The following is a 20,770-nucleotide window of genomic DNA, read 5'->3' on the forward strand; positions in this document are numbered from 1 at the left end:
AGACTCTGGCCATCGCTTTTCCTTTGGTCACTCACAACAATGAAATGGGTGAGGGTGAGAGTGTGTCACTCTTACAGAAAGAGAACAGAACAAAAGGAGTAGCTGAAGCCTGAATTCCTCACAGGAATGGCTTTGAATCTTTGTGTATGTGTGGGAAGTGCTTCCTTGATACAATCTGCTTGAAAAGAAGGAGGAAAAACAAATGAAGAACAGGGAACAGAAGAGCATTTTGCCCTTGCAGTCTTAAGGTTTAGTAAAATAGAGTAATCGGCAATTGTACAGGACTGTAAGAAGGAAACAAAAGATGAACTGGTGGTCCACCATTTATTTGCTCTGTAATTATTTTATGGAAAAATAACAGCAACCCACCTAGCCATAAGGAGATTTTTTTGGTGTCTGGAAGAGAATTAGTCCCAATGGGATGGTGAAGCCTAGTTTAATACAGCTGTGTGATGAGACATCCCAGTATGAGAAACTGGCACAAGCTGGCAGAGTATTTTCATTTCTGTTTGAAATTGTTGAACTTAACAGTTTTTATCTGCTAATGTGCAGAAAGCCACACTTCACATTCCTGACTGATCTGAGAAGTACATCTGTGTTTGTTCCTTTCCATGTGCAGTACCTGTGCAGAAAGAGCACTCCACCTGCTAGGAAATTTGAAACATGTAGTTCCATACAAGTCTCTGAATTGTGTCAGGGAGAGAGACTAGGGTTAAGAAATTATGCTTTACTATCTCCAGAACATAATTATAGGGAAGCAGTTCAGAACATCCAGATTAGGTTATCAAGCAGCCTAATTTAAACATGGTCCCATCCTCAGACAATAAATAATGTACATGTGGTGGGCATGAGTCATCACTGTTGCAACAGTGTCTGGAGCTCCCTACTTTGCATGATTTATGCATTAAAATGTAAATGAAAAATCTTTTTTTCTTATAATGTGAATTCATGAGAGAGATCACTTATAGACATTACTTAGATTAGCTTAGAACCTCTCTGAGGTCACAACCACCTGTTGGGCTCTGGAGGTGTGATGCAAAAGGAAGGAGAGGGAGAAAGGGAAGCTTTAGCCATCTGCTGAGGGCTGAGCCCTCAAATCAGCGTCTAGCCTCCTCTTCCCATCTCGGAGATGCTTTAGTCTTTGTCTCGGAGCCGCGGGGCTGCTGTTGCAGCAGCGAGGGGCCGCCGGGTGCGCAGGTGAGCTCGAGAATCGCTCCGAGGAGCCAGGAGGGCTCACACCGCGCTGCACGGCCAACCCCTGCCTAGCCTGAGCTGGTTTAGTCTCTAGTGAGACGTGGGACAAACTCTGGGGCTGTTCCCAGGCGGAGGCCGAGGTTCTCCCGGTGCTCCCTCCATCCCTCCCGCCTGCAGCACCGCCCTCCCGGGCCGGGCAGGCCTCTCCCGTAAGGAATTTTCCTAAGGAACCCCACAGCAGGTGGGTGTTCGGCCGCGGTTCCCCGGGCAAGCCCCGCTGGAGGCACCGGAGGACGCGGCGCCCGCGCTCTGATCCCTCCGGTTAAACCGTGCCGGGATTGCTTCTTAACAGGCTGCCGGATGGATGCTCGCAGAGTAATTTAAAATCACCGAATCGCTATTTATTAATATAATGCTCTTAAATTGAACGTACACTTAATCCCCAGTGCCCTCGTAAAGACTGGGAGGGGAGGGCAGCGTGCGGGAGGGGGGAAGAAGAGGAAGGGGGGAGCGAGCCCGGGTCTGAGCCGGGCAGAGACCAGCGGCTGGCTGGGAGCCTTGGGGAAGCCCCCGCACTGTCGCCTCCTGGCCCAGCCGCCCGGTCGCTGGTGACAGAGCCCAGTCTGCCCGGGGAAAGCCGATCCTTGCGCACCGCAGAGCGGCACCGCACGGCTCCGCTCCGGCCGCACCCGCGCTGCCAGCGCCCCCTCCCTCATCCATCCTCCCCCCAGCTCAGGAGGACGGGCGGCGGCACCGCAGAGGCGGCCCGGCAGTGCCGCCAGCTCCCGGGCGGCGCATCCCGTCCCTCCTCGGGGAGCCCCGCAGGAGGAGCAGGGCAGGGGGAGCGCCCTGCGTCCCCGCCAGGTTCCACCTCCATCGGCGATGCCGCCAGCGCCGCGTCCACCCCCACGCCGGGAGGGTGCCGCCGGGCTTTGCTGAGGTGAGTGGTCACCTCCGGCCGGCTCTGCCTGTCCCCGAGCCGGGACAGGGCTCCGCGCTGCGATGTCCCCGGCCGAGGCGTGCAGCCCGCTTCGTACAGGACAGGAGCGCTGGGGGCCGGGGAAGTTTCCCTGCGGAACCAGCGCGGCGAGAGGCGGAGCAGCCGCCCCGGAGCTCCAGCTGCCGTAGGGTACGCGTGTGGAAGCAGGGAGGCACCTGGAGAGGCGGCCCAGGTGGAGCGAGAGAGAGCAGCTGGTTGGAGCAGGGGTGGGGGGAGGAAGAGAGAAGGTGGAGAAGCGGGCGGGGACAGGAGCCGGGGAAGGAGGTGGCAGCAGTTTCTGTGCATCGGTGCCTCGTCCCCCTGCTCGCCGGCTGAAGCACCCTGCTCTGCTTCCCGAGGTCGGAGGTGCCAGCGCTGCCGTCCCCGGCCACACGTCGGAGCCGCGCTCTCCTTGGTGGATTCGCCGTGCAACTATCGGGAAAAGTGGCTGTGCGCGGGCAGCGACTTAGCGCAACGTGAGGGCTGGCGTGTCTGTGTGTCTGTCTGTACGGGGCCGGGCGGGTGGCGGTCGCGGGCTGCGCTGCTCCGTGCGCTGCCGGGGACCGGCGGGCACCGTGCCCGGCTGCAGGAGCGGGGCAGAGCGCTCGGCCCGGCCCGGCCCGGCCCGCGTTGTGCTGCGCGGGGGCCGCCGTCGCTCCCCCGCGCAGCGCGGTGGCAGCAGCGCTCGGGAAACTTTGTGTGGTCCCCTTTGTGCGCAGGGAGCCGCGGCGTGTGCACGCTGCGCTGCTGCTCGCCCCGATCTAGCGGCTGCGTGCCTGTCTGGCTGCGTTCGGCATCAATATTTATTTACAGGGCACGGGTATTAATCACTCATGCCGTGGAAAGCTCATTAGCGGCGACTTGTTTCCATGACAACGGGACCCCTCGGAGCCTTGAGGGTTATCTATTTGCCCGATTTTCTCTCTTTTCATATTCGTACTAGTACCTTGTTTTGTCATCGGGGGAGAAAAATAAGCAAATAAACCCTGCGTGATCCTGTGGACCCTCTTCACTTTTCCTCCAAAACTCCACGATTTCCCCAGACTTAATTAACCATATGTGGATGTGATTGAGCAAGTGTGAGAGTTATACAAGGTTTCTGAGTATTTTTTCTGCTGTATTACTTCGTTTAGCTGTAAAACTCAAACCAAGCCATGGTCTGACTTGTCTCATGTTCAAAGTACTCCTGAGACATATTAGTGCTAAAAACTGTTGATGTTACTTCTCTTTCTGCTTGTGTGTCATTTGGCAGCACAGAATCCTTTGAGGAGCTTCGTGTTGCAGTCTCTGCTACAGCTGAGCTGGGAATCAGTGGTGACTTCTTCTATAACTTTGTCATCCTGCTGTGGTGTGACCTTGACAGGTCTCTAACCTGCCCCACTCTGCTTAACAAAAGGAAATTTCGCTCACTTGCACCTGTGCTCTGACCTAATCAAGCAAAATACTTTCTTTAAGATGGAGTAGTGTTAAAACTGAGTATATGAGTGTATTGTCCTCGGTTACAAGGAGTGAACATATGTTATATATTCATTTTCCCTAATGGTAGAGGTAGAAATCCTCCTTTTAAACTCCAGTCTTTATAAAACATATCATAGTCCTGCCGGTCTTCAAAAGATGTCAATTGTTACCACCCAGCTGAAAACAGTGTTCCTAATGCCATTTTAAAATGCTTTCCTGGGTTAACATCTTCAGAATCGGGTAAAAACTAGGGTCTTCAGCATTCGGAAATCTGTAGGAATATCTACTGTTACAAAGTGTATACCTCCAGTGAGAAGATGCAAGAGTAAGGAAAGAAAATGCTGTGAAACCGAATGACAGTCTTGATCACTTGCCTTAGCATTGCAACCTGAGAGGGACTTAAAAGTTTTTTTTAGAGAAAATGAGCAAACACATGCTTTTAACTTAACTATATGTTGGGTTAAACATCTGAAACTATCCTGCAAATTTTCATCATTTTGCAAGAGATAGTTTAATACACAGTGTTATGTTGAGAAGCATTGGGAGTGTGTAAGGAATGTTTTAGAATACTGAGTTCTGCAACACTGCCTGAGAGACGTTCAGTTGTGACTGTTTCAGATTATAGGAGTAGGAAGTTATAATAGTAGAGGAACTTCTGTATGAAGCACACTTTCTTTCTGCTGTCTTGAAACACTCCTTCTCAGTGAATAAACTGTTATAAAATAACTCTCTCATGTTGTGAGAAAGTCTATCTTCAGCTCAGTCCAGCAAAGTGCTAAAACATCTGCCTCATTCCAAATGCATTAGAGTAGTCAAATCACTTCTTGAAAAAAGTTTCATGCTTTTACTGAAATACCCTAAAAGTATTTTTACTGAAATACCCCTAAGGCCTGTGACCTTGACTTTTGTATTCTGTTTTTTAGCAACTTGGTAGTGAGATGCCTGTCTGAAAATATTTCTTGTGATTGGAGGACCATGACCAGCCCCTAGTTACCAGTGAAATAATTTAATGATAATCCCATTAATAGAAAGAAAGAAAAGAACAAAAAATCAAGTTGTCATCTTGTCTCCTTTGGATGTCATTGACTTAAATTTCCTTGCTGAATAATTACATTTTTACTGCTTCGTGCTGTACAGTCAATACAAGTACAGGGAAAGTGATCTAGGTTTTACTCTGTGCTTTACATCTCTAAAGCTCAGCCCTTTATTATTGGTGGTAGTAAGAGTAACAGATATTCCAGTTCATTTTTCAGACCCTACATGCCACGAGGAGGGGAAAAAAAGTCTTAATTTTATTTTTTAAGACTGATAACAGGCAGCAAGAAAGATAATTTGTAACAAGCCCTTATTACTTTTATAGATAGTTTCAGAACAATAATCACTTAAGGTTGTGAGAAGGCATCTTAGTATGTAAAGCTGTCACTGATAAAGGGGTTTTGTTTCAGGGAGTGGGAAAAAAGTACATAGATGTGCAGGCTAAGTCTATACATATAATGATATTGGTTTTCATTGTGTTTTACTCAACATTATACCAAAGTAACTTGGATATAATGTACACTGTTTTTTATATACAAAAATGCTTCTTCTGGTGCTCATATTCAAGATACTGCAAATTGCTCAACCAGCCTATCGCTCAAACTTTGTTGTCATGTGGAAATAGACTTAATGTTCTTTGTTTCTCTGGTGTTGGAAGTTCCACACCTGGACCATTAGTTAGAGGAGGTGGTTGATCTCCTTTCTCGGTAACTGATCTACTACCATTAATCATCATCATTCAGGGTTGCTTATTTGTAGTGTAAAGTTGTCCTATGTGCATATATTGTGCCCAGAGAGATCTCTGGGGAATCAGCAAAATGTTAGTGCAGCACAAAAACAAATGGTAGTCAACATCTTTTGTGTCTCGGGCCTTAGTCACTGGCATCTGTACACCAGTGGGATTGTTGGAGATCAGTGTGAAGATGTTGTGAGGAATTACTTCCAGTGCTAATTCCTTAACATTCATTTTGCTGAATATATTTGAAGGAAACAGATTTCAGAGAAAAAGTTCACAGATCTGTACTCCAAAGACTTGAAAACAAATAATGGCTCATCACTGCTTTTCCTGTTTGCTGTCAGGTTGGATGTACTGGTTTTCTGGATGGAAAAATAGGGCCATTATGAATTTAAAACAGGCATATTGGCAGCAAGGGGCTTGTGAAGGGCAGAGACCAGCACTAAATATCCAAAGTGAATTTTGCGTGTGTGTGTGTTTTGGGTTTTTTTCCCCTGTTTTTAGGAGAGGGTTGGGCAGGTGAGTTTCCAGGTATACTTTTTGAGCTTATAAAATGCACGACCTTATTTGACAGAAGTGAGTAATGGTGTTAGGAAAGTATGAGAGATGTTTCTGTAATTCCAGTAGGGAGCTCAGTTATATTCTTCATAAGTGACTGTGAAGTGTTTATACTTCAAATGGTGGTGTACTTGATTTAGCTATAGGGCTTTTAGTTTGGTCTTCATTTCAGAATCACCCTAATAATCAGTACTTCTGATATTCCAGTCTTTTAGATTGAGGCAGGATTGTTTCATATTAAAGGTTTGCAGATAACCTGACTTTTAAAGTATATATGGTAGACTAACTTCTGCTTTTCATCAGAATTTAGTGGCTAAACTTAAGGTAAAACAAAGACTGTATTTTTACATACCAGTGGTAATGTAAAACTCTCCTGTTTCTGTCATTTTATTATTTTAAAAAATGAACCTTCTTAAACATGAAGATGTAAAAAAGCTCCTTTCTGGCCTTTCATTGGTCACCATATTTTTAATGAACCATGTATAATAATTTCAAAACGACTTAGGCTTTTGAGGCCCAAGTTTGGAACAACCCAAAGAAATCTGTGTTTCAAAAAATGCATTCTGGAGGGATGCCTCTCCCTCGTCTCTGAGATGCCTGATTATTCACATACTCAAACTCCCAAGTCATTTTGGAAGTTTTGGACCTGAGTGTATTTTCCACTTGTAAAATAGAGATGTCAGCTCAAATTACTTTGAAATTCAAGTTCCTCCCATACCTGTATTGCTCAGAGTGATGGGTTCAGCAGCACCTCAGCTGTGAGATGCTGCTGCTGCTCTGCCTTTTCTCTTCAGCAGCTGGGACAGGCTGGCAGGGGGAAGGAGCCAGGGAGTGAAATTGGGATTTTCTCTGGGGGTAAGGCAGGGAGAGGCGTCCCCTCTGCATGTACTGCAGCCCTCTTGTTTCTCTTGTGGGAGTCCCTTGATTTGTAGGCTGACCTTTCCACACCATTGAAGCTTAGCAGGCCCTCCCAATTTTCTCACTTTATGCCAAGATGTCTGATGTTGCAGACAGGGAGTCTGTTCCTGCTCTATTTGGAGGCAAGGGCAGAATTCTCACTGATTTCCATAGGAACAAGATGTATTCCTAAACATACTTCAGTAGCTAGAAACTTCCTAATAAAGAACCAGGCTCGCATAACACAGAACATGAAGCATTGTTCTGAGCTTCACTTCAGAGCTCGTAGCAGGTTTGCAGACCGAGCACTGCAAGCAGCAAATCTCGGGGCATTCCTGGCAGCACTGTCAGGTATTATCCACTCTCATTCTGCCCAGAGAAACAACTGAGGCTTCAGCAGGTTACTGATAAAATCTTATTTATTCTAATGGATGCCATTTGAGCTCCTTAGGTGATATCAAGAGTGAGCAGTGAGTTGTGATATAGTAGCTGTTGCACAAAGGATTTGCTATGTCAAGCAGAAAAGGCAGTGGGATTTCAATTTACCTGAAGAAGCAAAATGCCCTCTCTCTCCAACGCTGATGTGGGAGACTCTTGGAAGTTACTAAGGAAAACTTTGGAATGCAATTCTGCTGCTCTGAGTTGTTGTACTCTAGCCAGACTGGTTCCTAACTAAAACTTTATTTTCTTCTTCTTTATTTGGATTTTTTTTTTTTTTTTTTTTTTAAGGTGGGGATGTTCCAGCCCTCATTTTACTGACATTCCTGTGTTGCTGTTTCACAACAATGAATCCTTTCCAGTTGCAGGCTTTTTCTTTAAGAGGGGTTCAAATGAATCACCTAGAGGCTGTTGGAGGCAAGGGTTTCCAAATATATCTCATAGATATCTGTGATTCCTTTCTTTCCCAAATCCATGTATTCCATTAATTTTGCCACTAGAAAGGCATTGTTCTGTCCAAATAGAGCTGTCAGGGTGCAAGGAAGTGGTGGGAAGATAGAGATTAGTACTTTTGCCATTTGTGTTGCATTCCCATATATGAGGCTGCTTTTCCATACAATTTTCAGCTTGTGGTAGTCAGAGTATAATTTTCTCTGGTTATCTCCCATCTTGGACTGGTTTGTTTTTGTGGCGAACATTTGGGGAAATGCATTTTTTTCCTCCTGAGGTGTTTTAACAGCATCAGCATTTGTTAAATTCTTCTTTACTTACTGCCCAATAGTTAGTACACCTATTCAAATTCAAAAAAGCTTTGTCCTGTAAAGCGTGTAGCATGGGTGCTTTCTCCTTATGTCACTTTTCAGATAATTACTATTTTAACATTTGAAAATATAGACAGAAGTGTAGAGAGATGAACTTTTCCAAGGAAATTATATCCACTTCAAACACTTTAACTTGAATGGCAAATGTAAGTGTTCAATATGCATTAAACTCCAGACTTAAATTAGAGTTCTTTGTTCATGTCTTGTTTCAGTATGACCATCGCATATCATCGGACAGAAAGCTGTCAAGATAATAGACCAACCTTCCTGTCCTCAAGATACAAAACATTTCTATTTCTAAAGGTACAAATATCGCAAAATGCAGAGCTTGAACACAAGACTGCTTGAATTATTTACTTGAAAGCTGCAGCCCAAAATTTCATAGTCCTGAAGAACTTTTGACCCCAAAGCAGGGAGTTGTCAAGCATGTGTGAATGGAAATGAATGGGAACTGAACAACATCTTCACAGGATGGGTTTAATTTCTATTTTTGTCGTGAAAACAAGACATTACTTCTTTTAACATTCATGTTGTCAGTTAAATTGCTATTAGTGGTAAAGGAGCCCTGACCTGAATTAAACACTCAGGTTCAGTATCTGGCTTCTTGGGCTGGAATGCAGAAGTCATGGCAGAAATCAGTGAGTGGCTGCTCTCATTACTGAAACTACTTCTCAAAGGCAAGTTCAGTTTAATGCTCATTACCCTTTTTAATTGTGTCAAGTTTTAAGAGTAATTCATTGTGATTCTGCTGTGAAGTGTTGTGATGTGGCAACATTTTGTTGATTAAGATATTGCTGGAAGTTCATTTTTAGAAATACTGTTGGCAAGGATTTAGAAACCTGGGTTCCAGCCAGGAAGAGAACAATCACTGGAGCCAGCTCTGCGAGGGGATTCTAAAGACACATGTTGGAGATTTGTTAATTATTACTTTGTGCTGCAGCCCCTCTCATCCCCGTTTGGGCAAGTCCGTGAATTCTTGTGGGAAATTGTGTAAGAGGCTGGCAGAGGGATTGCTGTAGTGCAGGGACATTGGCCAGGGCAGTGGCACTGAACCACGTCCTGTCCCACAGCCCTCCCTGGGCAGGTGGCGAATGGAAAGGATCCCATAGCCTTGGTGCTGTTCTGCTTCTACCCCGTGGTTTTTGACAAGTAGTTCTTCTGCTGGAAGTTCAGCAGGGTGCACAAATCACTGTGCTCACCTCTGCTGCAGAGATCAGGTCCTGTCACTCTTCTTCCCATTTCCCTTCCTCCTTTTCACTGTTCATCTCCCAGCTAGGGTGGGTCAAAGGCAGCTCCCTGAAACTCCAGACGGTTTGTTTACTTCAGAAACACATTTTACATAAGAAACCAGCTCATACTGTATAATGCTGGTGATAATTGCTTTTAGGAGCCTCATACACAGAACTATATTGATAAATTACGAGCTTGTCTTGCAACAATTCACCTTTATTATAGAGTAGAAGGGCACTAGTGAAGAGTTACTGAAGAGTTACTCTAACATTCCTTTAATAGGAAATAACTGTTTTCAAGACAGGTATCCTACTTTTGCAAGTCCATGGCCAAATTCCTGTTTATTTGAATGGGGGCAGGGTCAAGCCCCATGTGCCTAATGGCTGCTATTGTGAAAGTAGACCCTTGCTGAGTCCCCTCTGCTGGAATTGGGATGCACTCCTGGGCAGTAAGCTAAATATAACAATGAGAAATTAATGAGGAAGGGAATTGGCAGCAGTGGTACTACTTTTGCCTTTCTGCTCTTTATCACTGGGGCCATGATCTCATTGCAGCCACAGAGACATGGTGGGAATAGAGTCATGGATGGCTACATTCCTTCTAGGAAAGCCAGGGCAGCAAGGCAAGGTGGTGGAGCTGCTGTTTATAGGAGAGAGCAACTGGAATGTGCTGAGCTCTGCCAAGGAGTGGGTGAAGAAGGAGTCAAGAGCTTATGCGTGTGTGAGGGTGACAGAGCAATTGAACTGGCTTCACAGAGAGGCTGTGCAGTCTCCCCTTCTGGAGACATTCCAAACCCACCTGGATGTAGTCCTGTGGAACTTGCTCCAGGTGATCCTTGAGCAGGGGGGTTAGGCTGGATGATCTCCAGAGGTCCCTGCCAGCCCTAACCACTCCCTGTTTCTGTAATTAGATTTCCACACTTCTGTGTCATGCAGTCCATTAATTCAGTCTTTGTTAGACAGTCTCTTCTTTCTCATAGTAACATGTTAATAGCAGGGAAAGTTCTATCCATCATTATTCATTTCAGCCCTAAGGCCAGAATCTAAAGTTTGCTGCTTTTTTTCTTTTTTCCTTTTTAGAATCTATTGTGCAAGAAAGAAGTTAATAGGGATGTACATGCATACATAGCTCTCATTAAAATTAATTTGCATTACGTGTGTTCATTTTGTGCTTCTCTATTGGTCTGCTCTCTGTGATGAAAGCCGCAAGCAGGTTAATGCTTATGGCAAATTTTGGTTCAGTTTTTAACCTTGATTACTATTTTCTAACTCCACCTAACTTCTCCCTAAACCTTCTGAGTTTGGACTGCACTGGGAAATTTTCAGTAGCATGAACATGAGTTCAAGTGACTGAAAACTACTAATAATGCAATTTATTCCTTTGTGTTGACTATAAATAACATTGCTCCAAACTTACTGCTGTGATGGAAATGAAATACAGAATAAACATGTTCACAAGATTTCACAGTTTGAAACATTTAAGGCATTATTTTTCGCTTTTGATCACTGAAATTTAATCCAGTAATCTTAAATCAATGGTTATTATAGAGCAACCTTAAAGCCTCAAGGCAGAGCTCCTGCCATGGTTTTCAGGAGCACCCTGTACTGTGCCTGTGTTACAGAAAGTCCCAGTCACAGTTCTTGGTGCCAGTTGCTTTTCAAGGAAAGATAAAAGAGGAGCAATATTCTCAAGGAAGTCAACACTTTTCTTAAGCAGGATGTGTTTTATGTTAGTTGTTATAAAATGAGCGCAATGGGCCAGTCGGGTCAATTATATAGCCAATTTATTAATACAGAAAAGAGAAAGCAAATTGCATATATTCCCATCACATTACTGTCTTTTTTTATAATTAGGCACAGAAGGCAAGCATTGGTTTTGCTACCTCCTGCATATTTCAACAATTAAAAACCCTGTATGAAATAAATAATGTAAATGAAACTGTAGTGTGATCACTCACCAGAGCTAAGAATTCTCTGTAGCTTCTGAATTTGCTCTGTCTTCCCTATTCTGTGTTGTCAGCCCTGTCTCCTTTTTCGGATGGGCTTAGGCAGGCAAATGGAAATCTTATAATTTGCTTTAGTTACCAAGGCTGGGATTGACTATGTTTTGCAGTTTACTGCTGCCATGGGCTGGCTGCCCAGCAGTTGCCAACAAACTTCCAAAATGAGCCAGGCTTCTATCTCAAAATATTTGTTGGGGTCTTCTTTCTCTTCATGTCTTCAATGGGAAGTGGTGCTGGGGCCAGTAGCAATGGTTTTGTTTGAGGCAGTACTGATCAGAACTTGGAAAATAATTTTCCTGTTTCCTTTGCTTTTTCCTTTCCTTTTCCTTTCTGCCTGGTATGAAGTAACTGTTCTGGTGTTATAGTTTCAAGCATCAAGAACAAACAAATGTTTAATCCATTTAAACATTAATTTCTTTTCCAGTTTTCTTCCAATTCAGCTGCCAAAACAACAAAAAACAATGCAACATGTCAGTTGCATGGCTCTGTTTACGATAGAATCACAATTTTTTAAATCCTCTTTCAGTAAGTGCAAAGAGTATTTTGTGACAAATGCCTCTTGGGTTGTAAGGTGGAATTATCTTGCATGTTGTTTCTGTATCCAAGTTGAGAGCAATCCATCAGAATGATGGTTTTATTCATTTGGGGGAGCAGGAAGAAGGATGTAACCAAAATTGAGTTTTCTAGCTATGAGTAGCAAGGCAGACCCAGTAAAGTGAGCCGTGTGTTCTACTGCTGACAAATGTAATGATAGACCAAAAACAAACACGGTGACCCAGCAAGTATTCATAGCAAGAATTCAAAATTCAGAGCCTGAATTTTGAATTGTTGAAATGACAACAGATGCAATGGCAATCAATTGGAATTGCAATTTTGCTGCCCTTCCTTCCCCTGTGAATGGGAACCAGAATTTCCAACAAGGCTAAGCAGGAAGTCCTTAACATACATAAACCAGCACCTAAACCTGACCTTTGTTCTGTCACAAGAGTGAATGATCTCTGCAAATGTAATTCTATGAGTAGTTAGGAGCAGTTATGGCCCATCAGAAGGATGAAATAATGTCTGCAGAACATATTGCTTTTAGACAGAAATAGTAAAGTGCTATTTAAAATTTAAAAAATAAATTCTTCTGCATGGTGTGGTTTTTTTAGTGGTGTGGTGTGGCAGCTTTTGGTCAAAGCTGAAGGTCACCAGAGCACAAACCCTTCATTGTTTTGCTCCATATAAGGCACACTACAACAAAGTAAAGCTATCAAAACACAAGTGATCAGCAGGATGCAGTAAGGCATAAATATCTGTACAAAATTAGGTTCTTTAAAAAGAAAAGTGAGATCTCATTTCTGTTTCATTGTGACAGCAAAAGGGAATAGATGCTTTCCTAGAAACAATTTAATGACTGGTGTGACTCTTGGATTGGGCACATGACAGAGGAGAAGGATGTTTGGATCAGGTTAAGCATCTTTCTAGCTTGCTACTATTGCCTGGGCTAGGTATTTTATTATCTAAGTATAGGGAAATTGTATTTCTCCAGATATATACCCTCTCAGCTTCTGGCTGGCTGCCTCACAGGTACATTCTGTCTGGCACCAGTCAGTTTGGTGTTTAATAGCTGTTGGTGGGAATTTTTATCCATAGAATTTGCCTAATTGTTCTTGAAAGATAAGCAAGCTTTTGTCATAAAGAGAACAATTAAACTGTATATTGTGTGGGAAAACCACCTCCTTTTGTTGTTTTTCAAAGTGCTGTCTGATAATTCTTGTATTATAAGAAGTGATGCAGGATTGCTGTCTATTCAGTTTGTCAATGCTTCTTGTAAATTTTTGTAGCCTTTTATCAAATTCCTTCCCAGCTGAATCTTCCTAGACTGTTCAAATGCTTTGCATACAGAAAAGATTTTACAGCTCTTACTATCCTTGTCATTCCTGATCTCTTTCCAGCTCTAGAGATGTAGAAAAATCATACCATGATATAATGAGATTTTCTTTCCCCCCTTTTTTTTCCTCATCAGCTTCTGAAATTCTATCTGCTACTGCGTACTAAATCACTATCTGCATAGTACTGATGTGCATAATTTCATTATAGCTTTCCTGTCTCTTTAAGATGAAGTAGCCCACCCAGTGCTGAGAGAAAGGGATTTCCTCCCTGGATAACTTTGTATTTACCAGCATGAATTTAATTTACCATTTTATCCCCCCAGTTCCTCAGTGAGTGATGGATCCTGACAGAATGACTTCTGGGTGAAGGCAAGGAAGTGTTCTCCAAACTGTGGATGCTTTGAGGAAGGAGTCAGCTCAGTGTAAGGGAAAGTGTGTCTTGGGATTTGTAATAGTTTTGAGGAATTGGACCTCCTAAATTCTCTAAAATAAGTTTGGTCAAGAAGTTCTGTTAAGCCTGTGCAGTTCTTTGCCTTCTGGCACAGTCTTTGAAGGACTGAATGGGCAAAGCTTGACAGAGTAACAGTGGGAATGTGGAAGCTCTGCTTTGCTAGCTTTCAGCATCAAGGGCGGCAGTGGGACAGGAAAATAGACCTTGAATCACAAAAAAAAAAAAAAGATAGAGGTTGGTCTTCATTGGAAGTACCTTAACTTCGACACAGCATCTTGATGGCTGGATGTCAGCAGTGGTACGTGATCCACTGACAGCAGAGGCATTGATACCCTGCATGCACTGTGATCATCAGGGCTCTGTAGATGTTTGGCTTTTCTCAGGTGGCAGCACTAAACCTCTTTTCCACTATGGCATTGTGCTGTGTTTCTTGTACAGATTTAAAGTTTCTGTGACAGAAATGGCTCTTGGTTTTTGTTCCCTGTGCAGTGTTTTGATCAGCAGTAGGAACTGGGCTCTTTGGTCGTAAGAGAAGGGACCTTCAACATGATCAGATTCCCAGTGTTTATTCAGACTGCTTTAAAACTATGTGTTCTCAGGGATGCAGTTCCTCATATAAAGGATTCTTAAGATGTGTCTCCTCACCAAATAAGAAGAAAAACCTTTGAGGTTGTCAAATCTTCCTTCCCCTTTAAGTCTAAGTTTTATGAATGTGGAAACTAGCCTTGTTTTCAGTGAGCCACCAGATGTCAAGGAATTTTCCCTCCTAGTATCTTTACCTTGGCTAGAGGACAGGTAATCAGCGCCTCTTTGGGAAAGCAAGTTTCACTTAATGGTGTTGCAGAAGAATCTGGTTGTTGTGGAGTCACAGAGTGTGCTTAGCCAAAGTACTTTTGAAGACTGCTATCTAGATAATAGTCCTCATGTGAGTTTGTCTCAAGGAGACAGAGCAATCACTGAATATTATAAACAACAAACAAGAGCAACTCAGATCAGATATTGAAGGAAATTTAGTTGTTTTAGCAATAGCCCTTTGTGGTAGCATATTTGTGGTTGCCTGAACAGTCTGAGGTGCCTCCATTTGCAAATGTGGTATTAATGTTGTTTTTATTTTTAGGGAATTTACATTCTTTCTTTGCTTTACTCTGTGAATTCTAGTTCTTTCTGGAGCTGCTCAGACTCATGTTTAGTCATGCTATTTCCTTTAGGTTAAGACTTAAGCTTTACTAGGAATAACCTTTTATATCACCAAAATATCTATGCTTTTCCTTTATTTGCCTTCTTTGCTGGGAAAGTAATCTACAGAATACATTTTTTAATGGCTACCGTAAAGGTATTCTGAGTTTCCAACAGCTTTATACATAATCTTGTGCTGTCTTAAGATACAGGGAATACATGGAGTCATTTATTTCTCCAGGTCTTTCCCCCTCGTTCTCTTTTTACATATTTGATTGGTTCATTTCAGTCAGTATCTAAGTTCTACCTCCTTTTGTGCTATTCATGTGTGCATTCATGCTCTGCTTGTACAGGTTATTCCAACAGCTATATGAGAGAAAAACCTCTGTTCTGTGTCTTAAGGCACAGACTGCTGAGTGCTTGAAGTTTTGAGATCTGTTGTGTTACCACATGAATATTGTCCTTGGACCCTGGGGTAGCAATTTGATATATGCAGGAATGGCCTGGCTAATGAGCAACCAGTTAATCTCAGTGATGGGTAATTCCTCCTCCATTATGTGCTGCACGTTTCTCAGTTCATTTACTGAAGCATTTTATTCTGTATTTTGCCATGGCAAAAGCAAAGAGCTCTTGAACCTCAGTTTAACTCCTTTCTGTGAAGTGCTTTTTCTTTAAGTTTGGAGGTCATTATTTGGCTCACTATGCTGACTTGGGTATGCCAAACACAAATGTAATCAGCAGCCTGTTTAATATCAGGCTGATAGTTTTGCTTATCTTCTCCTAAAACCTTGTACGTAACTCTGAAGCAGAATACTTTTGAATTAATTCTACTGACATGGTTCTCAGCAATGTGTTATGCAAGCTCTGGTTCTTACATGCTCTTATTAAGTGAAGTAATCCTCTTGTAGTCCCTGCATCTTTCCTTCACATGGCAGGATGTTGTGCATGTCAGTTTGCCGGAAGTCCATGGACAACTTTCAGCATCAGATGTCTTGTCTTTTGCTTGTAACAGTTTGGGTTCTTTGCAGTTTGCATAGTTGCTGTCCACTGTGTATAGCTGGGTTTTCTTCACTTGGCACATCCTCATTTCCTCAAGAAAGTACAAGGCTGCATCTTCCAGTGGTCTTCCTGTGTTTCCCTGGTCTCTTGTCAGTGCAGTATTCCTTATTTGTTTTTAATAATGAGGCCAACCTGTAGTTGGGCTCTCTGTCACATTTGACCACAAGACAACTGCTGCCAGAAATAAGGTTTCCTAAAGCTGTCTCACCCTTAGCTGGTGCCCAGTGCTGGTAGATAAGATGTGACTCAGGACTTGGTGTATTCATGCGCAATGGAGTTCTCTTCATCCAGTGCAGTCTGCAGCACACTCTTTGTCTTCCAAATGGAGATGTTCATAGTGATTTGCATGTGGAAAGCCCCTCTCCATTGAACTCACTATAGATCCAGATCAGTGTGCTGTAGGAAGTTTCTAAAGATAGGTGAGAGGTGTCCCAGGAATGTCTGAGTATCTGCCTGGGGAGTTCTGCTTAGGGACCCGTAACTCACCCCTTTTCTACAAGAGGCTTTAGTGGACATCACATTCCTTGTCCTGGTGTAATTTTGGTGTGGTTTGGTTAGTTTTGTTTCTCTTTCTAGAACACCATTCTGTGCTTGATTTTGGAAAGAAAGCACAGGGCACAGGAGTCTGTGCCCCAGAGCTGGGTCCTTCACAGGCCTGTGCCTAGAGATGGGAAAGAGTGACCACATGTGATCAATCCAGCTCCTGATTTAGATAATGTGAGTTTATCCAGAAGTCTTATTCCCACTATCCCTCTCTTATTAGTGTCAATTATTGATAAATACTCAGCCCTGCCTTTTGATGAAGATGATCTTGGAAAGAAAATGAGATAGCAGAGCTCTAGTGGCAGAGTACTTGAGTCTTGTATATTCACTGCAGCCTAACTATAGTAAGGCTGACATTTCAAATAAGGCCCTTCACAGGTATGTGCAGTATTGTTTAACTAGTAATTCATTAAATATATTAATAGTTTATCTATTTAAGTTTCTTAAAATCTGTAACTTGTTGCAGTTGATTGGTCATGGTCATTTAACTTTTGGATTCTCTGGAGATAAGAGACTGGGGAGAGGGGATATTTTGGTAAAAATCACACAAAGGTGCCCATTGTGTGGTACCAATGGAACAGATGTGGACTAAAACAAAGCAGACATCAGTTGTTTGGATCTGAGACTCTGGGCAGAAAAACTGGCACTGTTCCAAGTGATCAAGGAATTCTTTCCAAGGCATTTGTAAAGCAATTTAAAATTTTTCTCAGTTATGAAATATTATATGATGATTACTATGGAAATAAAAAATACCACTCCTGTTTTCAGTTACATTCTTCCTTAGCTACATTGAGTCTTCAAATAATTGTAACAGGCTTTGAATTTTCTTTCTGCTTGACTTTTAATTTCAAAGTGCATTTAGGGCAGAAGACTCTTTTTAACCATGACAGTGTACAAAAATACCTGCCTCATACCTGGTAGTCCAGTTACCAGTAGTAAGTGCTAATGGTTTCTAACTAAGTATGTTTTCCTAAACATGTGAAAGAAATGCTCTTTTGTTACTCAAAGGCAGATACTTGTTCAATTGTACTCCAGCCTGTGTTTTGAATAAATTTGCTTCCTGTGCACATCATCCTTTTCATTTCTGCACCCTTATCGTTGCTAGGCGGCTTTCTCAGTTGTTGATCCATCTTCCCACTCCTCATTTTTATTAATATCCCATCTTTTATTAGAGTCTTGCTTCCATTTATATCGTGTGCCGTGATTCAGCATAGTTAATAGGGGATTTTTACTGAAAGGCAGTAAAAGCGCTCTTGCATTAGCTTTTAAAACATATTGTAGTAGGTTTGAAAATGAGATTTGTTACATTTAATGTCTTGAGACAATGTAGATTAATCCAGGCAGATTGCAGAAAATCCAGCTATTAAGTGGAGAATTTATATGATATTTGAAGTTTTCACTGAACATGAAGTGGATATTGTAGTAATGAAAATCATTGCTTTCCTGATGGTTCAGGACTGCACAAGGTTGTGACTCATCTCTTTTTTCTAAATTTGCCCCTTCTTCAAATACACAAAAAATCCAGAAAACAGGTGAGCTTAATCTTTTCTTATGAGGATTTCTCAAAAAAAACCAAAACAAATCCCAACTAAACCTGTTATATCATATCTCATATATATCCCATATAAAATATATATATAATATATATACCATTAATAATAATGTTTCATATTTATCATATGTATTGAATATGTATCACCTACTGTATTTGCCATAAATTATTATATAATATGATTTTTGTAATCATATTGTCATAAGATGTCATGGATCACATGTCATATGATATGATATGTGTTATGTGATACATGTCACAGGTATAAAATCTTATGTATTGTGTCACATTTCTCACATGTATCGCATCCTTTTCAATCACTTTTGCCCAAACAACTGAGGACAGAGGTAAAGCAGAAAAGTCTAAAATGACATTTCCATTTTAGTGGGAAGTACAGTGGAGGAAGAAACTTGCAGAGGCAAGTTTTCTGAAATTGAGTTAAATCCGGGAATGTTTCAAAATCTTTGGCATCAGTTGCTGTTTCCAAGTGTTGCTCCGTGAAGCATTCTGCCTTTGTCCAATACAGAATCCTTCTGGGTTGACCAAAAGAGCAGTGATAACTTTGCAAAATCCAAAGGGTGAAAGTCAAGCTGCTGTACACAGGGACTCTTTTTATTAAGGCACTCTGAATTTACCTGTCAGTTTTTAAAACCCTTCAGAAATACTTCCAAGAAAAAAGAATATCCAAGAACATGTCTCGTTGCTTAAGATGAATGCCTGAAAATACATTATCTTGAAACACTACAGAAATCTTTCAAGTAATGAAGGAAATCACTTTCACATCACTTGTTCTCCAGAAGTAAAACTTGAGTTTAAGCACAAGTCGTACTACTTGAAATTATTGAAAGAGGTCCAAGTCCATTAAGAGAAGGAGGATCTTGGATTTTTTTTTTTTTCCATTTTGCATTTTGGCTCTTACTCTGCAAAGAACAAAGAGGATTGCATTGATGCTCAAGGATTGCAGTCTTGTGCCAGAGCTGTGCCTGTTCAGGGGAGGAGGGTGTGCCTGCAGTGGTATGTCAGCACTCTGGTAGTTGTTAAATAAATTCGTTACACTGATTAGCACATTTTAGATCCAAGTTGTTGATTGCTTCTGTCCAGTGCTGAGCAGCTGGATAGAATTTTTAGCCAGGGCATGGATGAATAATAAAGTACCACTCCAGGCTGTTGGGTGCTGTCTGCAGACTGGGCTTAAATATATGTATGCACACATTCAACTTGAATCATGTTTGTAACAGTGAAGAAAATACTAACGTTTGCCTCAGTAGTTATTTTTTGTTGTAAAACTGCTAATTTTCTTGATGAAAAGTTGTTCTCTTTAATTATTGGATTATCTTTTCCCAGTAAGAAGCTCTGAAGGATTTAAATAGTCATTTTTTTAGTTATGTTATGGGTAACTTTCGAGTGAATTAAGTTTCTCATAGCACTGAGTCAGTGGGAGAATAAACATATTTATCTTCATACGAATGAGCAATCTGAGCCATATGTTTGCATGGTAGAACAATATGAATTATACAGAATGTGCAAAGAGTTTTTTATTTTCAATAACAAATTTCATTAAAAGCAAAAAATAGCTTTAGTCTGGCTTTTAATGGTAAAGATAGGTGACATTAATATATATATATGGTGCAATATAAATACTTAGTGCTTGTGATTATTTCTTCCCCTTTGGGCACAACAAACTCCAGAATGCTTTTCATGCTCCAAATACAAAAGCAAATTGAAATACAATACAATTGCTTTCCTGACTGGAGAAAAGCTGGATAATCTAGATGCTGGTTGTGAGAACAAAATGGAAGTTTCCACTAAAGTGATCCTGGTGGTGCTGGTGTTTGCTCCATGTGAGTAGCCTTAGAGAGTCACTGATGTGCACCTGTTTGGAGGAAAGCTGAACTCAGTTGGCTCTTGTTCCCTTCCATCTCTAAGACAACAACAAAATAACCACTTTACTCAGGTTTGCTGAGGCAGGCACCACTTTCAAGCACTGGTATGCTCTGAAACCTCTCCTTCTGTGGGAGATCTCCCTTTTTAGTAGCAATGTTTGCTTTCAAAAACATGCTGATCCTTCTCTTCCCACAGAAAGTTTGAAGGGTATCAGACCCATCTGTAGGTCGTCAAACTGATAGGACTGCCCTGAATTTTTAAAATTACTGTTTCGGTTGCAGATGCTTTGTTTGTCCTTCACATGGACATTCTCCTGTGAACTGACTGCCTTACAGAGCTGCAATTGAGATGGTTCAATTGAAACTGCTTGTTTCTACTTCACTGGGCTGATATCCCCACAGTTCTCATCTTAAGGGCATCTCTTTGTCTTGTATTTCAGGCATCCAGTCAGAGACCTTCAAAAGTCAATGCATTGCTGTGAGTTTTGTGGTTTTACCTGTCTGGATGCCAGAAACCCATCCAAGCCTGTCTATCACTGCCTCTCTTAGCTGGACAGAGGAGGGGAAAGGCTCTGGAGGTCAGGTAGGGGCAGGGAGAGATCCCTCCCCCATCACTGACGTGGGAAAACTATTGGGGAAGTGGATTGAATTTATGAACAAAGAATAAGATAATGAGAAGTAAAACAAATATTGAAAACACCTGCCCCCCACCACACCCCTCCTTCCCAGGATTAATCCCAATTCCCTCCCTCCAGCACAGGGAGATGGGAATGGGGGTTAAGGGTAGTTCATCACATCTCATCCCTCTCTTCTCTGTACCCAGTTACAGCTGTGCATGAACTTTTTTTGTTGTTATCGTTCTTTGTTCTGGTTTGCGAGCAAAA

At 42.1% G+C, this 20,770-nt stretch overlaps 1 protein-coding gene across 5 annotated transcripts in view; it reads left to right on the forward strand.

The window, feature by feature from the left end:
* The first annotated feature begins 1,129 nt into the window (after positions 1–1,129).
* The window catches only part of SHISAL1 (shisa like 1), a 74,284-nt gene continuing 54,643 nt past the window's right edge, over positions 1,130–20,770 (forward strand). The window contains exon 1 of one of the 5 annotated variants that reach the window (XM_064420560.1): positions 1,130–1,197. The gene's annotated coding sequence lies outside the window, so the exon portion shown is untranslated. Of the gene's footprint in view, positions 1,198–1,416; positions 1,436–1,592; positions 2,324–2,379; positions 2,650–20,770 lie in introns of those variants that run through there. The other 4 variants (XM_064420563.1, XM_064420559.1, XM_064420557.1 and 1 more) reach the window with 4 other exon arrangements.

This window comes from Passer domesticus, chromosome 5, assembly GCF_036417665.1.
Source record: "Passer domesticus isolate bPasDom1 chromosome 5, bPasDom1.hap1, whole genome shotgun sequence".
Taxonomy (NCBI): Eukaryota; Metazoa; Chordata; class Aves; order Passeriformes; family Passeridae; genus Passer; species Passer domesticus.